Source organism: Anomaloglossus baeobatrachus, chromosome 6, assembly GCF_048569485.1.
Source record: "Anomaloglossus baeobatrachus isolate aAnoBae1 chromosome 6, aAnoBae1.hap1, whole genome shotgun sequence".
Taxonomy (NCBI): domain Eukaryota; kingdom Metazoa; phylum Chordata; class Amphibia; order Anura; family Aromobatidae; genus Anomaloglossus; species Anomaloglossus baeobatrachus.
In genome coordinates, this window is record NC_134358.1 from 184,056 (window position 1) to 207,388 (window position 23,333).

General features: G+C 50.3%; 1 protein-coding gene across 6 annotated transcripts in view; it reads left to right on the forward strand.

Annotated features, from left to right (window-relative positions):
• Nucleotides 1-23,333, forward strand: part of LOC142316897 (uncharacterized) — a 174,549-nt gene that overhangs the window by 100,389 nt on the left and 50,827 nt on the right. The window lies entirely within an intron of this gene.

Consider the following 23,333-nt stretch of genomic DNA (forward strand, 5'->3'; position numbering starts at 1 on the left):
ATGGCATGCCCAATACCACTGCTGACATCAGATTCTCAAGAACAAAAAAGGACACTGATTCTACATGCAAAGCACCAACAAGCATGGAGATCTCTGGAGTTACAAAAGTAACCACACCCTGAGTGAGAGGGGTGCTATCAATAGCAGATATTCTAATAGGTGCATTTAACTTTAGCAAAGTCAACCCAGCTCTTTTGCTACAATAGTGCTTATAAAATTAGCAGCAGAGCCACAATCAACAAAGGCATGCAGCTGTACAGATTTTCCCTGGTGAGACAATGAGACAGGTAACATTAACCTCATAGGGTCTGCAGGGAGTACCTGGGCACCTGAGCATTTATCCTGGGGCCCGCTCAGGTGGTGCTGCTGCCTTGGAAGCGATTGCCTCTCTGATCCAGGCACTCCATATTTGGCTCCACAACGTGATCTGCTCCTTTGCAGTCGACGGGACTCTGGACATGCTGAGGTAGGTGCTGCAGCAGGGGCTTGGACCTGAGCAGACCTGAGATCATGCACTTGCTGTGTAAGTCCATGTACAAGGCCAGAAAGGGTGTGCACCTGATTTAGCACAGCATGGAGAGAATCCATTTTTTTTTCTCTCTCCTAGTTAGATGGGCCAGGGATAATGTAACGCCTGCCTGGATCCACAGACTCAGATGGGCTGTAAAGGGGAGGCTAGAGGGAAGCCACTCACCAAGCAAAACCCCCAGAACCCTGAAACCCATTAACCCCTATACAGGGATTTGGAATTACACAGGGCTCTGGAGATTACTACCTGTGGAAGACTGCAGTCCGATGAGAGTAGTAGGCAGGGTCAAACCAGGAATTGCGGAACAGGGACAGAATCGGCAGGCAATGACGTAGTCAGCAAACGTAGCAGAGGTCAAATCGGTATCGGGCAGCGAGGTACAAAAACAGCAGGCAGAAGGGTAGTCAGAAAACATGCAGAAGTCAACACACAGGAATCACCAACAGAATAGGATGTAACAGGAGCCAGGAAAATCAGAACTATCTCTGGCAGTGGTCATGTCACAGGAGGGGGAATAAGAAGGGTGTGGTGTCTTCCCATTGGCTGTAGCTGAACGTTGGCAACTTCAGCTGGAAGACACATGCCACCCACAGTCAGCCAGCGGTAGTACAGATCCCAAGCTAACCCAGCCCAGTGGATGATCAGAGCCTGCGCCCACCGGTGCCGCTGGCATCGACTCCTCTCCCATCACCATCCATGGCAGAATCACAGCGTCGCCTGGCGATCGGAGCAGAAGTCGCTGGAGCAGACTCCGGCGGTGACGTAACATAAGGCTCCCGGGGACGATGTTGCGCAGCTTGGTGTTGACCCCTGTGCAGGTAGGGGGTGATGGGCCCGAGGAGGTGTTGAGGAGGGGGGATGCGTGCTGGCTTGTTGGTGCAGTGCGGTGCGCGGCCCGAGGGCACTGTTGTACTCACTATTACAGACACACTGGTGTCTCTGGTAAACCAAACAAGATGGTGGACGGTGCCCGCAGCCGGCTGCGCTTCTCCCCTTTTTAGGTTGGTGGTTTCTGCCTTTCTCCTGCACCTAACTTTTAGAAGAATGCCTGAGCAACGGTAGTCCACTCCCCGGCTTGGTGTGTGCCGGCAGAGCCCGTTTGCCCGCAGACGCTGGCCCGTGGGATATCGATGCCTGGGCGGTGGCTTTCTATCCCTCTGGTTGGGCTGTTGTCTTGGGTGGGAAAGGACCTAAAGTCCAGACCCCAATCAGTGAATTTGACTCGGTCCAGTGGCTTCTGGGCCTCGTACTGGGTCTGAGTACCCCTCCTGGTGCTCCGGTTTCCAATCTGTTCCCCGGTTCGGTACCAGCGGGCCACTACCCGGTCCCTTACGGTTCCACCGGCTGTAATCCCAGCTCCTGCAGGCAGCCACCACCGTCTGCCTCCTGGCCACAGGGTATCCGGGATCCGACCCAGATCCCTGACAGACGTCTACACTTTGCTTCCACTCTCCTCCACTCCTGTCACTGAACTCTCTGTTTTTCCCGCCTCAGGCTCTCCGAACTCCTCGGTGGGCGTGGTCAACCACCTGGCCCCGCCCCCGGGTGTGAGCTTCAAGTCCTGAGAGGGGTGACTAAGGGTTTTAAGGTTGGCTGCTGTTACCTTTTTAGGGGAAGGTGTTTGTGTAAGGGCCTACCTGTGACTACCTGGCTAGTCCAGGGCGTCACACATGCGTACTAGGGCACGGGCACACTCACTCACCTCTTCTTAAAGGGCCAGCGTCGCTGAAACAGGATATGGCTGATACAGGTATAGGGTATATAAGACTTCCTTTTTTCTTGTGGGCGGTGCCTGTTCAACGTGTTCTTGTAGTTTGCCTCTTGCGCTAGGTGTTCAGGTCCCTCTGTGCTTCGTACCCAGGTTAACCCTGTCTCTGCCCACAGTGTCCGACTGCCAACCTGAGTGCCTCCAGCCTGCCGGTTTCCCAGGAGTTGCCCCGGTGACTACAGTTAGGTCCAGAAATATTTGGACAGTGACACAATTTTCGCGAGTTGGGCTCTGCATGCCACCACATTGAATTTGAAATGAAACCTCTACAACAGAATTCAAGTGCAGATTGTAACGTTTAATTTGAAGGTTTGAACAAAAATATCTGATAGAAATTGTAGGAATTGTACACATTTCTTTACAAACACTCCACATTTTAGGAGGTCAAAAGTAATTGGACAAATAAACCAAACCCAAACAAAATATTTTTATTTTCAATAGTTTGTTGCGAATCCTTTGGAGGCAATCTCTGCCTTAAGTCTGGAACCCATGGACATCACCAAACGCTGGGTTTCCTCCTTCTTAATGCTTTGCCAGGCCTTTACAGCCGCAGCCTTCAGGTCTTGCTTGTTTGTGGGTCTTTCCGTCTTAAGTCTGGATTTGAGCAAGTGAAATGCATGCTCAATTGGGTTAAGATCTGGTGATTGACTTGGCCATTGCAGAATGTTCCACTTTTTTGCACTCATGAACTCCTGGGTAGCTTTGGCTGTATGCTTGGGGTCATTGTCCATCTGTACTATGAAGCGCCGTCCGATCAACTTTGCGGTATTTGGCTGAATCTGGGCTGAAAGTATATCCCGGTACACTTCAGAATTCATCCGGCTACTCTTGTCTGCTGTTATGTCATCAATAAACACAAGTGACCCAGTGCCATTGAAAGCCATGCATGCCCATGCCATCACGTTGCCTCCACCATGTTTTACAGAGGATGTGGTGTGCCTTGGATCATGTGCCGTTCCCTTTCTTCTCCAAACTTTTTTCTTCCCATCATTCTGGTACAGGTTGATCTTTGTCTCATCTGTCCATAGAATACTTTTCCAGAACTGAGCTGGCTTCATGAGGTGTTTTTCAGCAAATTTAACTCTGGCCTGTCTATTTTTGGAATTGATGAATGGTTTGCATCTAGATGTGATCCCTTTGTATTTACTTTCATGGAGTCTTCTCTTTACTGTTGACTTAGAGACAGATACACCTACTTCACTGAGAGTGTTCTGGACTTCAGTTGATGTTGTGAACGGGTTCTTCTTCACCAAAGAAAGTATGCGGCGATCATCTACCACTGTTGTCATCCGTGGACGCCCAGGCCTTTTTGAGTTCCCAAGCTCACCAGTCAATTCCTTTTTTCTCAGAATGTACCTGACTGTTGATTTTGCTACTCCAAGCATGTCTGCTATCTCTCTGATGGATTTTTTCTTTTTTTTTTCAGCCTCAGGATGTTCTGCTTCACCTCAATTGAGAGTTCCTTAGACCGCATGTTGTCTGGTCACAGCAACAACTTCCAAATGCAAAACCACACACCTGCAATCAACCCCAGACCTTTTACCTACTTCATTGATTACAGGTTAACGAGGGAGACGCCTTCAGAGTTAATTGCAGCCCTTAAAGTCCCTTGTCCAATTACTTTTGGTCCCTTGAAAAAGAGGAGGCTATGCATTACAGAGCTATGATTCCTAAACCCTTTCTCCGATTTGGATGTGAAAACTCTCATATTGCAGCTGGGAGTGTGCACTTTCAGCCCATATTATATATATAATTGTATTTCTGAACATGTTTTTGTAAACAGCTAAAATAACAAAACTTGTGTCACTGTCCAAATATTTCTGGACCTAACTGTATCAGCTGTGGATCCTGTCATCTTCCGCCAGCCTGTACCCGTCGCCGGTTCTGGATTCCATCTGGCAACATCAGCCTGCACTCCTCACTGGACCCAGACTCCATCTGTTGTTACCACTCAGCACCTGTACCCGATTCCAATCATCCGTCCTGCCCACGACTACCACTGGACTAGTAGCCATATCCCATACGGACATCTGAAGGACGTGGAACCCGAATTCACTTGTGTCCCAGCTGCTGTGCATCTAGGCGCTCTGGGGAAGCCACCAGACAGTCCCTGTATAGGGGTTCGCTCCTGGTTGTCTCTCCGGGGGAGTCCGGTGCATGGTCCTGTGGATCCACCTCTGGACTGAATGTTACAGTGTTACATGGACTGTAACTCCCTGGTGTTTTAAGGCCCTATGTGGAGGGGGCAATTGATGCTGCTGTACTGCTGTTTTTAAAGGCAGAGACTACAAGATGTGTCTCCAAATGTTGTTTAGAGGTTACTGCCACTGTTCTTGGAAAGAGAGGTCTACGGCTGCCAAAGATGATGGGGAGGGGGAAATTGATGTTACTATACTGCTCTGACTTCTGTCTGTAAGGTTTTTGAATCTCGAGGCTCAAAGATGGGTCTCCAAGTTCAGTCTTGTCTGTAGCGGCATCGGTATGGGAGCACTAGCCCTAAACCTGTCTGTCATCCACCTCCATATTTCCTTCCTTATTTTCCAACATTGTGAAAAACGACTCAGTAGAGGCAAAAATTCCATATATTTGACTACTACATGCATGAACCGGCAAATACGCAAACAACATGCATTACTCTGGCAATCTGACTGCATTAAAATGCAGACTACCATGGCTACCCAACCACCAGCCAATAATATCCACTGCATCTGCTGCTTCCTTCTCCTGTGATCCACACCACATGAGCCCAGTAGTTGGATGGCCCACTCAAAGTTGTCATTAATGAGGTTTCAAAGTATAAATAGCCACTGGATAAATATTCAATATATATCAGATGCAAAAAGCAAGATTTCAAAGCAGCATGTCAATACTGCAAAAATGATAATCATTAAAATATAACTTTTACTCAGATTCTCTAAAATTGTGGTCAAAATCACAATTACAAACAACCAACATATAAAATATTTGACCCCTCCTCTTTCAATCGGAGAATATATATTGGCCAAAGAAAACACCGCTAATAAGAAATCGGATTTATCTCACCAACTTTGCTTTTCAATGAAGTTAATGGGGTCCATTCATTTACATTATCAAAACGGAGCCCACAAGGATCTGTCTCCCGACGTGTTTCAATCAAATCTTCAGGGGAGTAATAAATGTATTTCAGGTCCCGTACAGTATGAACCTTGCAGTCGCATAACATGCACTTAGCAAGCCTGTTCAATGGGATGGTAACTGCGGTGAATCCATTACAGGTTCCATTTACAGAAAACCTGTCACCTACACAATATGCACGTGGCAGGAGCGGCCGTGCTTCTCGCTCTATTGCTTTTTGCATTAATGAGGTTTCACCAAAAATATAGGACTGCCAAAAATCTGTGATCTTTACACAACATTCTTCTTTATTGGACAATTAGTGTAATGCATGTCTACACTGTTTTACCAATAAAACGCGCCCCACAGCCTGTGTGTTGCATGGACAATTGATGCTACTGTACTGCTGTTTTTGAAGGCAGAGACTACAAGATGTGTAATGTTGGGTAGAGGTTACTGCTTGTGTTCTTGGAAAGAGAGGTCTACACCTTCCACTGAAGCATGTCTTCATTTAAAAAATAAAATACTGGCCCGCAGCCTGTACTGCATGGACCATACCTCCCTGCTCTTTTAATGCCCTATGGGGAGGGGGCAATTGATGCTACTGTACAGCTGTGTCCCTGGAAGGACTTTTAATGTCCAGACTCCAAAATGGGTGTGAAACTTATGTATTGTGGGTAGTGGAAGGCTTATTTGACCAAGAGGCTTACATTGGTCACTGTAGCATGTCTTCCTTTTTCTATTTTTAATGCAGGACCACAGGCCTGTGTGTTGCATGGACCTTCTTTCCCTGCTCTTTTAAAAGCTCTATTGGGAGGGGAGCAATTGACGCTACTGTACTGCTTTGTCCCTGGAAGGATTTTTAATGTTGAGACTCCAAAATGGATGTGAAAGTTGTTTTGTGGGTAGTTCCAGGCTTCTGTGACCACGAGGCCTAGACCAGTCACTGTAACATGTGTTGGTTTTTTTTTTCTAATTCTAATGCCAGCCCACAGGCCTGTGTGCTGCATGCAGCATACCTCCCTGCGCTTTAATGCCCTATGGGGAGGGGGGAAATTAATGACTGTACCGCTGTGTCCCTGTGAGGATTTCTAATATTGAGACTATTACATAGGTCTCTAACTTGTGTCTTGTCTGTACTGGCAGGGGTATGGGAGCACCAGGCCTACACCTGTCTCTCATCCACCTCTAGATTTCTTATCTCAATAGCCTAGGAAGCTAATGGCTATGCCAAAACAGTGATGCTGCATTGTAAAATGTATTTTTGCTGTTTTGTAAGCTTTTCAACTTCCATAAAGGTGTTTTCAGTGCCTTACGTTTGGCCTCCTATTGAAACCAATGGGGTTCGGAAAGGTTCGATAAAGGTTAGTTGACTTTCTGGGCAGAGCAGTGACTCCTCAAAGTGACACAAAATTTAACATTTGATTCATTTTCTGTTGAAATAGGTTCAATTTGAACCCCAATATCTTGACAAACATGCAGCTTACAAGCAAGCAACTATGATATTCTTATAGCCCCGGAAGTTTAGTGTAAGGAAACATTATAAAATTCTTGGAGCAACAAGCAGTTTTTTTAAAATGTTTTATTCTTGGAGCAACATGTTTTTGTTTTTTTGTTTATCTTGGGTCCTTTGGAAATCACTACTCTGACAGTAAAAGTTACAAGCACCCCAAACGTTTAGCAGCTGTAGGGGAGATCTTCATCAACACGACCAGCTTATTTAGAGTTCCTGTGAGTTTTCTGACCGGAGCAGTGGAATAGGGTCAATTTGAACCCTGAGATCCCTGCGGTCCTCACTGCACGCAGTACAGATCCCTGCAGTCCCCACTGCTCTCAGTACAGATCCCTGCGGTCCCCACTGCTCTCAGTAGAGACCCATGCGGTCCCCACTGCACCCAGTACAGATCCCTGCGGTCACCACTGCACCCAGTACAGATTCCTGCGGTCCCTATTGCTCCCACTACAGTTCCCTGTGGTCCCCACTGCACCCAGTACAGATACCTGCAGTCCCCACTGCTCCCAGTACACACCCCTGTGGTCCCTACTGCTCCCAGTACAGATCCCTGCGACCCCCACTGCTCCCAGTATGGATTCCTGTGGTCCCCACTGCTCCCAGTACAGATCCCTGCGGCCCCCACTGTTCCCAGTACAGTATGGAATTCTTCTTTTCTTGAGGTGTGCCGCCCCGACACCGGATCGAACCGCTCGGATCCGTGTGATGACTGGTGGCTCGAGGATCTCCGGACCCGGGGGCTGGAAGCCACTTCTAAATGTAAAAGGGGGGAGTTATTTATAGGGGAGGTATAGTTCGTGACGCTACCCGTGATGTACGGTAATGAAGGGATACCGCCGCTGCCGATGGGAGTACCTGGGGTGATGGAGTGTGGTAGCAAGGTGTTGTTGCCCTCCGCAGGTAGGGAAAGGCCTCGGGACTCTGTGGGAAGCCGTGGGATGCAGGGATCACTCAGGTACTCACTCAGTCAATACGCAGATGCTGACAACCGGGTAAACCAAATCTCGGGGTATCGCTGAACGTTTTAGGGGAGCTCGTCCGGGTACGTCCCCTAAAGTGTTGCTGGTGGTCTGTAACCTGCCTCCTGACACTCTAAAATTGAGTGTCCGTTGTGGTCCGGTAGCTTGGAGCTATCCGGGCCCCGCTCCCCACTGTGGCTAAGTGTGGGAGCCTGCTAACAGGGCTCACACTTTTGGCCCAGACCGGCGATTAGGCCCAGGCTGCTGACCGTCCACCCAGACCGGTCCCTGCACCTGGCCTCAAACCCCTGCGACCGGGGGTCCGACTCCTCTAGGTCCAGGCCACCACCTGCGACCTAGGATTCTCCTCCTCCGGGAGCTGCTTCTGTGACGCCCTGGACTAGTCAGGTAGTCACAAACACAACATCACACACACACACCCTCCCCTGGATAGTCTACACCAATCAAACAAAATCCTTGTTGCCTCCTCCAGGGTCTGATGTCCACACCAGGTGGGGCGGAGCCAGGTGGTTGGCGCCAGCCACTGAGGAGTTCACAGGCGTGGAGGCGGGAAAAAGCAGTGAGTTCAGTTTGAGGAGTGGAGGAGTTCAGTTTGGAGTTGAAAGTGAGAGGACAGAAACTGTTGGTGTCCGGGTAGGAGCCCAGGCACTGTCAGCAAGGTTGGCAGACGGTGGTGGCCGTCTGCAGGAGGTGGTGAAAGTCAGCGTAACCGTAGGACCGGGGTCGGGCGGTGGCCCGCTGGTACCGAGCCGGGGAGCAGATTTGTACCAAGCACAAAGGCAGGGCCATCAGACCCCGACCAGGCTAGGAGCCGCCGACAACAGTCAAATCCGAGAGTGACCGGAACCCCAGGGGTTCCCTAACACCCAAGATCCGACAGAAGGCAACAGTCCACACAGTGAGGATAAAAAGCCACCGCCATAGGCTAGAGATCAAAGGGCCAGCGCCTGCGGGCAAAACGGGTTCCTTCGATACATACACGCCGGGCAGCGGACTACCAGTGGGAAACCATCGGAGTCAATACATTCTTCAATGGTGCAGGGAAAGACAGCCACCATCAACCTGTCTGGGGAGAGCAAAGACCCTGCAGTCCATCCAGCCGTTTGGTTTACCAGAGACTCTGTGAATCTGTGCCTGAGTGAGTACAGCAGTGCCATCCGGCACCGCGCCGCGCTGCCCCTGCAATCCTGCACCCCATCCTTCCTGCCTCCCCGTACCACCACCGGGCCCCGGGATCACCAACCCTTACCCACGGAGGGGGAACCAACATCCTAGCTGCTTCCTGCCATCGCTCCCGGGATCCCCGTCACCAGCAGCGGTGGTGCCCATTATCACCACGACCCGTGGGTGGCGTCACGAACTATCTCCCTAAACAAACCATCCCTTTTCACTCATGGGCGAGGAGCACTGCTCGAGTCCCCGGGTCCGGCCCACCGCTTGAGCCACCGAGCAGCAGCAGCCCCGGGCCCCGAGCGTAGCGAGCGCGGCCCCTCCGCCCTCGACACTTCTCCCAGCTCCTGTCTCACTGGGAGCTACTTCTGTTCTGCCTGTCAGCCCTGCTCAGCACTGCACTTCCGCCCTCGCTGACTTCCCCCCTCCCACCACTCTGTCTGACCCCTAGGTTGTGACGGGGTGTACATCAGAGCAAAGGATGGACGAGGCCGAGGATGATCCAACAGGTTTACTAACAGGAATACAGGAACAGCACACGACAAGTCCAAATAAAACAGATTCGGGGGCACCTCCCGATAATCCAAAGTGCCAGATCACAACGTAATAGTCCTTTTCAGAGTCCCAGAAATCCCACACAATCCACTGGACGGCGAGGTCTGTCCGCAGATTCAGATCTCGCTCCCTTCCTCTTCAAAAACTCAACTCCCAACTGCATTTAGAAACAGGAGTGAATTGTCTGAGCTCGTGGGCCCGCCCCTCAAGGGTAGGGGTCTATGCAATGGTTGGGCCCACTAGAAGATTCTAGAAGGTTGGCTCCGAGATGTCTACAGGTTTGTGTAGTTGGCGTTATCCACTGCTTACGAAACAATGAGAAGTTCCCCTGGCTGTGTGGACAGGAGATAATTGCATTATGGGCCCAGAGACACAGGAGATGGGGGGAAGGTATGGTTACTTACATCCCAAGACATTTCAAAGTGTTCAGTAAGTACAACCAAAGGAAAGTGACATCACATCCTGACATAGTATTACAGCAAATACAGTGAGAAGGTAAAATACATCATGACAATTCCTTCCCCTCCCAACTTGTGTACGTACTAGGGACCTCTACAGGTCGCTGGTTAAGTACACGCAGGCATGGCTGACAGGACTCAAGGCTCCTCTTGCCTGGACAGTCCATCTGCATTTTGGTGTTGGCTGCCCCTTCTATATTGTATGGTAAAGTTATAGGGCTGCAGAGCCAGGCTCCATCGCAGTAAGCGTCCATTGTCCCCAGAGACTCTGTTCAGCCAGGTGAGGGGATTGTGATCAGTAACCACAGTGAATTCCCGTCCATACAGATACGGCCGTAGTTTCTTAAGGGCCCACACTACAGCCAGACATTCCTTCTCAACAGTTGCATAGGCCACTTCTCGGTCCAGCAGTTTCCGGCTGAGATAGGCGATGGGGTGCTCGTCCCCAGCTGCATTCACCTGGCTGAGGACAGCTCCCAGTCCATAAGCAGAGGCATCCGTTTGCACAATGAATCTCCTCTTGTAGTCTGGAGCAGCCAGGACAGGATCGCAGATCAAAGCATCCTTCAGCCGGTTAAAAGCCTCATCACAGGCTGGAGTCCAGATCACCAGCCGGGGCATTGTTTTCTTGGTCAGGTTGGTAAGAGGCTTGGCCACAGTACTGAAATGAGAAACAAATTTTCGGTAATAACTGGCAGTGCCCAGAAAAGCCATAACTTGTTTCTTAGTTTGGGGTACAGGCCAGTCTCTAATAGCCTGGATTTTGGCAGGCTCAGGTCGGAGCTTCCCTCCTCCCACTCTATGTCCTAGGTACTGGACTTCCCCCATCCCCAATTGGCATTTATCGGGTCGAATAGTTAGGCCGGCTGCAAGAATCAGGTCCAAAATAATGGCTACTTGATTCAGATGTTCCTCCCATGTGTGGCTGAAGACGGCGATATCATCCAAGTAGGCACAAGCAAAGTCATCACATCCCCGGAGGATCTGATCCACCATTCTCTGGAAGGTGGCCGGGGCATTTTTCATTCCAAAAGGCATGCTTAGAAATTCATACAGACCAAAGGGGGTTATAAAAGCGGACCGTTCTCTCCCTTCATCCGTTAGAGGGATCTGCCAGTATCCCTTACTGAGATCCAAGGTAGTGACATATCGGGACCCAGCCAGTCGGTCTAGAAGTTCGTCAATACGAGGCATTGGGTAAGGATCGCTGACGGTATGGTCGTTTAGTCGCCGATAGTCCACACAAAATCGAGTACTCCCATCCTTCTTGGGTACTAACACCACAGGGGAGGCCCAAGGGCTATGGGAGGCCTGGATTACCCCAAGCTGTAACATCTCCTCCAGTTCGTGCTGCATGGTGTTTCGAAATGATTCAGGTACCCGGTAAGGAGCCAGTTGTATGGGACGGATGCCCTGAGTGTCCACATGATGTTGGGTGACGGTAGTTCGACCTGGTTGGGATGAGAAAGCAGCCCGTCTCTGTTGAAGCACTTCCAGCATCTGGATTTTCTGTAAGGAGTCCAGGTAATCTCCCAGGGGAACCTGTTCCACAGTGGATGGGGCTCTCGCTGCTTCCACGAGATCAGGTAGAGAGTCCTCATCCTCTTGACCATCTTCTGAAGCCAACCGACAGCTTGCTATCATTGGAATGTTCCGGTCATGGTACTCCTTAATCATATTCACATGGACAGTCTTTTGCCTTAGCCCCTGATCATCTAAAGCAAGAAGGTAATTGGTATCATTCAGTTTTCTGAGAACCCGGAAGGGACCCTCCCATGTGGTCTGCAGTTTATTCTGCCGATGGGGAACAATCATTAAGACTTGTTGTCCTTCTACAAACTCCCGATAGCGTGCGTTACGGTCATACCATGTCTTCTGTCTGGTTTGAGCCATACGCAAATGACTCTGTGCAAAACTAGCAAGTTGGGCCAAGGTTTCTCGCAGCTTTAGGACATAAGGGACAACAGGGGTTCCTGTATCTTCAACTTGCCCCTCCCAGTATTCCTTGAGCAGGGTTAAGGGTCCTCGGACCTTTCTTCCATAGAGTAGTTCAAAGGGGGAGAACCCAGTGGACTCCTGGGGAACTTCCCGATAGGCAAACAAGAGATGGGGTAGGTACTTCTCCCAGTCTGAATCTCGGTCCGTGAAGGCCCTCAGCATATTCTTCAGAGTGCCGTTGAATCGTTCACAAAGTCCATTTGTTTGGGGATGATACGGGGTCGTTCGGATCGCTCGTACTCCACAGGTGCGCCACAGACACTGGACCAACTCTGACATAAACTGGGAGCCTTGGTCCGACAAGATCTCACTGGGGAATCCTACTCTGGTAAAAATAATAACCAAGGCCTCGGCCACCTTGGCTGCAGAGATACTTGACAAGGCCACGGCTTCTGGATATCGGGTGGCGTAGTCCACAACAGTGAGAATGTACTGCTTTCCAGATTTACTTGGTTTAGCCAGAGGTCCAATGATATCAACAGCTACTCTTTGAAAGGGTTCTTCTATTATAGGGAGCGGTTGCAGGGGTGCCTTTGGGTGATCTCCGGGTCGCCCTCTACGCTGACATATGTCACAAGTTCGGCAGAAATGCGCCACTGCTTGGGAAATCCCCGGCCAATAAAAAGTTTGAGTCAATCGTCTCTCGGTGCGGGTTTTGCCTTGATGGCCAGCCGTAGGAATGTCATGAGCCAGGTGTAATAGGGGAATTCTGTACTTCTGAGGAACAATCAGCTGTTTGCTATAAGTCCAGGGCTTATCTAGGGAGTCGGCATTGGCAACCCGATACAGAAGTCCATTTTCTCTGATAATTCTTTCTCCGTTTTCCCCTAGCTGCCCTATTTCAGCCCGAGTTCTAAAACTAGCAAGGGTGGGGTCAGTCTCTACTTCTTGTCTAAACTGAACTTTATCCCAAGTAACATTCATATTATCCCCACAAGAAGAATCACTCACCGGCTGTAATGGCAGTTCTGGTGGCCTCAGTTCCATGGATGGGTTGTACACGTCCACATGGGCTGCTCTCTTGGCTTGACTTCTGGTTACCGCACCGACAAAGTGGCAATGAAGATTCCCCACATCATTTCCTAGAAGAACGTCTGCAGGGAGGCCGCTCATCACACCGACCACACATTGTTTTGCCCCAAAGCCATAATCCAGGGTCACACTCGCTCTTGGAATATATCTCTGGGTACCTCCTGCCAGTTCAATGGCAATTCCTGGTCCCTTTTGAATTGCTTGTGGTTGAATTACTCGGGGATCGGCTATGGTGAGGAAAGCCCCAGTGTCACGGAAGCCAACAACTTTTTGGCCATCCAGCACGACCTCCTGTAGATGTTTGTCCTGAAGATCAGAAGAACAGGTGGCTGGAGCTCGCACCCCATAGACTCCGGGTAGGGGAGCCAGGATATCTGAGTCACTTGGCAAGTCATCAGGCACAGAATCCAGCTCTTCTCCTGGTGAAGGTGTCTGTAGGTAATGAACAGGCAAAGGCGGTCTGTAGCTGCTCTGTCTACGAACACCTGGACATTGGAATTGCATGTGCCCAGGCTGCCCACATCCATAACATCTGCGCTCTGGGATTCTTCCTCCGCGTCGTATTCCCAAAGGTGGAGCATGAGTAATGCGAGGCACAGTCACACGAAGGTCCCCATGAGTTGACGGTCTAGGGTGATGGTGAACATTGGGGCCAGAAGGACCAGGGGCCACCAGCGTTGGGGGGTTGGTGTTTTTTTTCTCACTGGGTAGTAGTTTTTTCCACTGAGGCTTGATGGTGAGAGCCTCATCAGCTAGAGCTGCAGCTTCCTCCACAGTGGCTGGTCTCCTTTCACGCACCCATTCCCGGATCTCAGCGGGGCACTTGAAGTAAAACTGCTCTTTTAGGAGGACCTGGAGGACGGTCTCCAAGGTTAAGGCCTCCTCTGCCTCCAACCAACGATGCCACAGATGTTTGAGTTTGTGGGCATACATCTTGAAGGACACTTCCTCATCACATGCTAGAGTACGGAACTGAGTCCTGTAAGTGTCTGGCGTTACAGCATAATGTTCTAGAATAGTCTGTTTAATATCCGCATGCTCACAGTTCCACCGAGGGTCCATAGCTCTATAGGCTGCAGCAGCTCCACCCTCTAAGAGCCCAACCAGATGCCGGACGCGCTCCCTTTCTGGGACTTCCATTAATCGACACTGATGCTCAAAGTCCTGGAAGAAGCCCTCAATGTCACCAGCAGCCTCATTAAACTGCTTGAAGTCTTTGCGGGACACTCTGGGAAGTTCCCTCATGATGGGTGCTGGGGTTACAGTCTGTCTGGAACCTCTCGCGGCTTCCACAGCGAGCTGCTTATCCAGCAATGCCATCTCCTCCATCCTGCGCTCCTTCTCTTCAGCTCCACGCATGGCCTCCCTCTTATCTTCTATGGTGGCCTCATCTCCAAGCAGTGCCATCTTTTCCTTGTACCACACAACCCATTGACATTTTTGGGTATTCACCTCCGGCTCCCGTCTTTGCTCCCCTTGCTGTGGAAATTGTTCCTCGGTGCCATCTTGCAGGCAAGCGTGTTCCAATGCCTCAATTAGTTGCTCCTTAGAGAGTCCTTTGTAGCCGACACCTAATTCACGGGCCTTTGTTTGTAGACTCGCCACAGTCCAGTTCCTGTATCCTGAGGTTCTGGTTTCAGACGTCGATTGGCTGTTGTCCTCCATTTCTTCTGCTCTGATCCCGCTGCTGCCACCAGTTTGTGACGGGGTGTACATCAGAGCAAAGGATGGACGAGGCCGAGGATGATCCAACAGGTTTACTAACAGGAATACAGGAACAGCACACGACAAGTCCAAATAAAACAGATTCGGGGGCACCTCCCGATAATCCAAAGTGCCAGATCACAACGTAATAGTCCTTTTCAGAGTCCCAGAAATCCCACACAATCCACTGGACGGCGAGGTCTGTCCGCAGATTCAGATCTCGCTCCCTTCCTCTTCAAAAACTCAACTCCCAACTGCATTTAGAAACAGGAGTGAATTGTCTGAGCTCGTGGGCCCGCCCCTCAAGGGTAGGGGTCTATGCAATGGTTGGGCCCACTAGAAGATTCTAGAAGGTTGGCTCCGAGATGTCTACAGGTTTGTGTAGTTGGCGTTATCCACTGCTTACGAAACAATGAGAAGTTCCCGTCTTTGCTCCCCTTGCTGTGGAAATTGTTCCTCGGTGCCATCTTGCAGGCAAGCGTGTTCCAATGCCTCAATTAGTTGCTCCTTAGAGAGTCCTTTGTAGCCGACACCTAATTCACGGGCCTTTGTTTGTAGACTCGCCACAGTCCAGTTCCTGTATCCTGAGGTTCTGGTTTCAGACGTCGATTAATGGAAGTCCCAGAAAGGGAGCGCGTCCGGCATCTGGTTGGGCTCTTAGAGGGTGGAGCTGCTGCAGCCTATAGAGCTATGGACCCTCGGTGGAACTGTGAGTATGCGGATATTAAACAGACTATTCTAAAACATTATGCTGTAACGCCAGACACTTACAGGACTCCGTTCCGTACTCTAGCATGTGATGAGGAAGTGTCCTTCAAGATGTATGCCCACAAACTCAAACATCTGTGGCATCGTTGGTTGGAGGCAGAGGAGGCCTTAACCTTGGAGACCGTCCTCCAGGTCCTCCTAAAAGAGCAGTTTTACTTCAAGTGCCCCGCTGAGATCCGGGAATGGGTGCGTGAAAGGAGACCAGCCACTGTGGAGGAAGCTGCAGCTCTAGCTGATGAGGCTCTCACCATCAAGCCTCAGTGGAAAAAACTACTACCCAGTGAGAAAAAAAACACCAACCCCCCAACGCTGGTGGCCCCTGGTCCTTCTGGCCCCAATGTTCACCATCACCCTAGACCGTCAACTCATGGGGACCTTCGTGTGACTGTGCCTCGCATTACTCATGCTCCACCTTTGGGAATACGACGCGGAGGAAGAATCCCAGAGCGCAGATGTTATGGATGTGGGCAGCCTGGGCACATGCAATTCCAATGTCCAGGTGTTCGTAGACAGAACAGCTACAGACCGCCTTTGCCTGTTCATTACCTACAGACACCTTCACCAGGAGAAGAGCTGGATTCTGTGCCTGATGACTTGCCAAGTGACTCAGATATCCTGGCTCCCCTACCCGGAGTCTATGGGGTGCGAGCTCCAGCCACCTGTTCTTCTGATCTTCAGGACAAACATCTACAGGAGGTCGTGCTGGATGGCCAAAAAGTTGTTGGCTTCCGTGACACTGGGGCTTTCCTCACCATAGCCGATCCCCGAGTAATTCAACCACAAGCAATTCAAAAGGGACCAGGAATTGCCATTGAACTGGCAGGAGGTACCCAGAGATATATTCCAAGAGCGAGTGTGACCCTGGATTATGGCTTTGGGGCAAAACAATGTGTGGTCGGTGTGATGAGCGGCCTCCCTGCAGACGTTCTTCTAGGAAATGATGTGGGGAATCTTCATTGCCACTTTGTCGGTGCGGTAACCAGAAGTCAAGCCAAGAGAGCAGCCCATGTGGACGTGTACAACCCATCCATGGAACTGAGGCCACCAGAACTGCCATTACAGCCGGTGAGTGATTCTTCTTGTGGGGATAATATGAATGTTACTTGGGATAAAGTTCAGTTTAGACAAGAAGTAGAGACTGACCCCACCCTTGCTAGTTTTAGAACTCGGGCTGAAATAGGGCAGCTAGGGGAAAACGGAGAAAGAATTATCAGAGAAAATGGACTTCTGTATCGGGTTGCCAATGCCGACTCCCTAGATAAGCCCTGGACTTATAGCAAACAGCTGATTGTTCCTCAGAAGTACAGAATTCCCCTATTACACCTGGCTCATGACATTCCTACGGCTGGCCATCAAGGCAAAACCCGCACCGAGAGACGATTGACTCAAACTTTTTATTGGCCGGGGATTTCCCAAGCAGTGGCGCATTTCTGCCGAACTTGTGACATATGTCAGCGTAGAGGGCGACCCGGAGATCACCCAAAGGCACCCCTGCAACCGCTCCCTATAATAGAAGAACCCTTTCAAAGAGTAGCTGTTGATATCATTGGACCTCTGGCTAAACCAAGTAAATCTGGAAAGCAGTACATTCTCACTGTTGTGGACTACGCCACCCGATATCCAGAAGCCGTGGCCTTGTCAAGTATCTCTGCAGCCAAGGTGGCCGAGGCCTTGGTTATTATTTTTACCAGAGTAGGATTCCCCAGTGAGATCTTGTCGGACCAAGGCTCCCAGTTTATGTCAGAGTTGGTCCAGTGTCTGTGGCGCACCTGTGGAGTACGAGCGATCCGAACGACCCCGTATCATCCCCAAACAAATGGACTTTGTGAACGATTCAACGGCACTCTGAAGAATATGCTGAGGGCCTTCACGGACCGAGATTCAGACTGGGAGAAGTACCTACCCCATCTCTTGTTTGCCTATCGGGAAGTTCCCCAGGAGTCCACTGGGTTCTCCCCCTTTGAACTACTCTATGGAAGAAAGGTCCGAGGACCCTTAACCCTGCTCAAGGAATACTGGGAGGGGCAAGTTGAAGATACAGGAACCCCTGTTGTCCCTTATGTCCTAAAGCTGCGAGAAACCTTGGCCCAACTTGCTAGTTTTGCACAGAGTCATTTGCGTATGGCTCAAACCAGACAGAAGACATGGTATGACCGTAACGCACGCTATCGGGAGTTTGTAGAAGGACAACAAGTCTTAATGATTGTTCCCCATCGGCAGAATAAACTGCAGACCACATGGGAGGGTCCCTTCCGGGTTCTCAGAAAACTGAATGATACCAATTACCTTCTTGCTTTAGATGATCAGGGGCTAAGGCAAAAGACTGTCCATGTGAATATGATTAAGGAGTACCATGACCGGAACATTCCAATGATAGCAAGCTGTCGGTTGGCTTCAGAAGATGGTCAAGAGGATGAGGACTCTCTACCTGATCTCGTGGAAGCAGCGAGAGCCCCATCCACTGTGGAACAGGTTCCCCTGGGAGATTACCTGGACTCCTTACAGAAAATCCAGATGCTGGAAGTGCTTCAACAGAGACGGGCTGCTTTCTCATCCCAACCAGGTCGAACCACCGTCACCCAACATCATGTGGACACTCAGGGCATCCGTCCCATACAACTGGCTCCTTACCGGGTACCTGAATCAGTTCGAAACACCATGCAGCACGAACTGGAGGAGATGTTACAGCTTGGGGTAATCCAGGCCTCCCATAGCCCTTGGGCCTCCCCTGTGGTGTTAGTACCCAAGAAGGATGGGAGTACTCGATTTTGTGTGGACTATCGGCGACTAAACGACCATACCGTCAGCGATCCTTACCCAATGCCTCGTATTGACGAACTTCTAGACCGACTGGCTGGGTCCCGATATGTCACTACCTTGGATCTCAGTAAGGGATACTGGCAGATCCCTCTAACGGATGAAGGGAGAGAACGGTCCGCTTTTATAACCCCCTTTGGTCTGTATGAATTTCTAAGCATGCCTTTTGGAATGAAAAATGCCCCGGCCACCTTCCAGAGAATGGTGGATCAGATCCTCCGGGGATGTGATGACTTTGCTTGTGCCTACTTGGATGATATCGCCGTCTTCAGCCACACATGGGAGGAACATCTGAATCAAGTAGCCATTATTTTGGACCTGATTCTTGCAGCCGGCCTAACTATTCGACCCGATAAATGCCAATTGGGGATGGGGGAAGTCCAGTACCTAGGACATAGAGTGGGAGGAGGGAAGCTCCGACCTGAGCCTGCCAAAATCCAGGCTATTAGAGACTGGCCTGTACCCCAAACTAAGAAACAAGTTATGGCTTTTCTGGGCACGGCCAGTTATTACCGAAAATTTGTTTCTCATTTCAGTACTGTGGCCAAGCCTCTTACCGACCTGACCAAGAAAACAATGCCCCGGCTGGTGATCTGGACTCCAGCCTGTGATGAGGCTTTTAACCGGCTGAAGGATGCTTTGATCTGCGATCCTGTCCTGGCTGCTCCAGACTACAAGAGGAGATTCATTGTGCAAACGGACGCCTCTGCTTATGGACTGGGAGCTGTCCTCAGCCAGGTGAATGCAGCTGGGGACGAGCACCCCATCGCCTATCTCAGCCGGAAACTGCTGGACCGAGAAGTGGCCTATGCAACTGTTGAGAAGGAATGTCTGGCTGTAGTGTGGGCCCTTAAGAAACTACGGCCGTATCTGTATGGACGGGAATTCACTGTGGTTACTGATCACAATCCCCTCACCTGGCTGAACAGAGTCTCTGGGGACAATGGACGCTTACTGCGATGGAGCCTGGCTCTGCAGCCCTATAACTTTACCATACAGTATAGAAGGGGCAGCCAACACCAAAATGCAGATGGACTGTCCAGGCAAGAGGAGCCTTGAGTCCTGTCAGCCATGCCTGCGTGTACTTAACCAGCGACCTGTAGAGGTCCCTAGTACGTACACAAGTTGGGAGGGGAAGGAATTGTCATGATGTATTTTACCTTCTCACTGTATTTGCTGTAATACTATGTCAGGATGTGATGTCACTTTCCTTTGGTTGTACTTACTGAACACTTTGAAATGTCTTGGGATGTAAGTAACCATACCTTCCCCCCATCTCCTGTGTCTCTGGGCCCATAATGCAATTATCTCTTGTCCACACAGCCAGGGGAACTTCTCATTGTTTCGTAAGCAGTGGATAACGCCAACTACACAAACCTGTAGACATCTCGGAGCCAACCTTCTAGAATCTTCTAGTGGGCCCAACCATTGCATAGACCCCTACCCTTGAGGGGCGGGCCCACGAGCTCAAACAATTCACTCCTGTTTCTAAATGCAGTTGGGAGTTGAGTTTTTGAAGAGGAAGGGAGCGAGATCTGAATCTGCGGACAGACCTCGCCGTCCAGTGGATTGTGTGGGATTTCTGGGACTCTGAAAAGGACTATTACGTTGTGATCTGGCACTTTGGATTATCGGGAGGTGCCCCCGAATCTGTTTTATTTGGACTTGTCGTGTGCTGTTCCTGTATTCCTGTTAGTAAACCTCCGCCCTCGACACTTCTCCCAGCTCCTGTCTCACTGGGAGCTACTTCTGTTCTGCCTGTCAGCCCTGCTCAGCACTGCACTTCCGCCCTCGCTGACTTCCCCCCTCCCACCACTCTGTCTGACCCCTAGGTGAACTGCTCGCTTCCACACAAGCAGCCCACTGGTGTGCCTGACAGGTGTGGTGCAAGGTGTCATTAGGATTTGTGAATGCTGATGGAGGCAACACTGCAGGATAGAGACCCAGAACCATGGGGGGTTGAATACTGCACGGGGAGAGCAGTTTGTGCAGTACCCTGTGATGACCTGAATAGTCCAGGGGCGTCACACTTCTGTATCATGAAAACCAGGCACCAAGAGCAAGCATCGTCTTGTCCTTTAGGCTAGAACCTTGAAGTTTTGCAGAAAGTTTTGGAAGGTCTAAGTCCCTGACTTCATCATTTATTTTCCTGTCTCTCATTGGGACTTTAGGGAAAGTCTTTCTCAACATTTCTGCTCTTCATGCTCTGAATCATCTGAATCAGGAGTATCTTCGAGTTTCTCCGGAGGTGAAGGGACCGGTATTCCTGGACCTTGAGGCAAAGGGTGAATCGCTGCTGGGAGGGCCGGGTATATCATTTTCTTATTTTTAATTTTGAGCTCCTCCACCTGAACAGTCGCTGTCATCACTATGATTTTGGGATTCCTTTCAGATCACAAGCACGACAAAACAAAAGCTTTATTCCCTTTAGACCACTGTCGTAAATCTTTTACGCAAACAGCAGACCACATGCGGAGCCCATGACTGGTCCTGATCACCTAGTTTTACTCCAAAGGTCACGCAAAGGGGTCAAAGTATGGTACAATATAAGGCTGTGTGCACACGTTGCGTTTTTTACCGCGGAAACGCTGCGTTTAGAACCGCAGCGTTTCAGTGGCAAATTGCATGCGTTCAGCTTTCCCAGCAAAGTGTATGGGAAAGCTGAAAAATCAGTGCACATGCTGCGTTTTTAAACGCAGCGTTTTGGATGCCAAAAATCGGTGCGGAAAGAAAAGCAGCATGTCACTTCTTTTGTGCGTTGTGGCTGCGTTCTCTCCCCCATTGAATCAATGATGTGGGGTCAGAACGCAGCTACACCGCAGTGAGCTGCTTTTTTGTTGCGGTCCGCGGCCTTTGTCGGCACGCCAGAACGCAGGCATTTACTTGGAAGTGAGCTCAAGAGGCTTCCTGTTGACCTCACTTCCTGGCAAAGTCCAGGAAAGCCCCCGGTGTCACCAAAGTGCCCGCCCCGACCCCCGACCCCCCTCCCGAAAATCCAACATGGCCGCGCGCACAGTAGCGCACCGGCCGCCCTGCTCCTATGATTTCTGTCGCATGTGCAATAACACATGCGACAGAAAAATGCCCCCCGGGCCCTGCCAGGTCACCCCCTATTCCCCCGGTATTCCCACTTACGTGTCCGGTTGCAGCGCTGATCCCCCGCAGCCCCCTCCTCCTTCACAGCAGACGCCGGCCGGTCACATGTGCAGAGCAGCTGACAGCCAGCACTGTGTTCAGAGAGCTGTGCTGGCTGCTCGCACTCTGCAGCTGTGACCCGGGGAGAGTGGGTGCAGATTTTTGGCACCCACTCTCCTCAAATGGAGGGTCTGCCCTCCTAGAAAATGGGGGATACGTTCCCTGAACGTGCCCCCATATTCTAGAAGGTCCAGAGGCGACGTGGGACGTCCATATGGATTTCTGCGGACCCATTTTTTTCAAATTTTTTTATTAAATTGGAGAACAAGGGAATGATTTGGGGAGTGTTTTTTCTAATAAAAATTTTTTTGTCTTTTTTTTGCTTTTGTTTACTGTCAATTAGTTATGTCGGGTATCTAATAGATGCCGTGACATCACTAATTGCTGGGCTTGATGCCAGGTGACATTACACATCTGGTATCAACCCCATTTATTACCCCGTTTGCCAACGCACCAGGGCGCGGGATGAGTTGGGGCGAAGCGCCAGGATTGGTGCATCTAACGGATGCGCCACTTCTGGGGCGGCTGCGGCCTGCTATTTTTAGGCTGGGAAGAGTCCAATAACCATGGCTCTTCCCACCCTGAGAATACCAGACCCCAGCTGTCAGCTTCACCTTGGCTGGTGATCTAATTTGGGGGGACCCCACGTTATTTTTTTTTTTTTATTCTTTATTTATAAATAAAAAAAAAAAAGCCTTGGGAGCCCTCCAAATTGATCACCAGCCAAGATGAAGCTGCCAGCTGTGGTTTGCAGGCTACAGCTGTCTGCTTTACCCTGACTGGCTATCAAAAATAGGGGGGACCCCACGCCATTTTTTTCATGTTTTTATTTTTTTTTTTTTTATTGGATAAATACTAAGCTAGGCACCCTTTAGTGCCACATGAAAGGTACTAAAGGTGCCAGCTTAGAATATGCAGGCGGGGGTGGGACGTTATATATATTTGACATCCATTCATCCATTGACGCTTTTTAGGTTGTGTGTCCACAATCAGGGTTTGCAGCGTTATGGGCGCTGAGTGTTTTCCCTGCGTCAATAACGCTGCGTTGTGCAGTAGAAGCACAGTGGAAGGATTTTTGGAGATCCCATGCCCACTGTGCTTCTTTTCTCCGCAGCATAAACTGACCGGTAGCGTGGCTTCCCGAGCCTCAGCATGTCAATTTATGCTGCGGAGACGAGAGTGTTCTCTGCAGGTAGCATAGAGCTCCACAGCAGCCTGAACCCAAATCGTGGGCATGGGCAGCTGCAGGAAGGCTGACACTGTGTACTAGACGCCGTGTCGCTGGATCATGGCCACATAGCCTTAGGCCCCTTTCACCCGTCAGTGATTCTGGTACGTTTGTGCTTTTTTTTAAACGTACCAGGATCACTGACATACGCAGACCCATTATAATAAATGGGTCTGCTCACACGTCAGTGATTTTTTACTGCACGTGTCTCCGTGCGGCGTACCCGCGTGTGCGTGATTGCCGCACGGAGACATGTCCATTTTTTTCTGGCATCACTGATGTTCCACGGACCACGCAGTGGTGTGATCCGTGAAACACGTGCCAGAAAAAAACGTGCTTTTAAAATAAAAATCATTTTAACTCACCCGGCGTCCAGCGATGTCCTCTGCAGCCCGTGCAGCTTGCTGCTTCTGAGCCGGCTCATTATTGTCGTGCATATTCATGATGCACGACACAGCCGACCCGGAAGTAGCTGCTGTGGGGGTCAGCGCCGGCCGGATGCTGCACCGCGGGAGCGATCAGCAC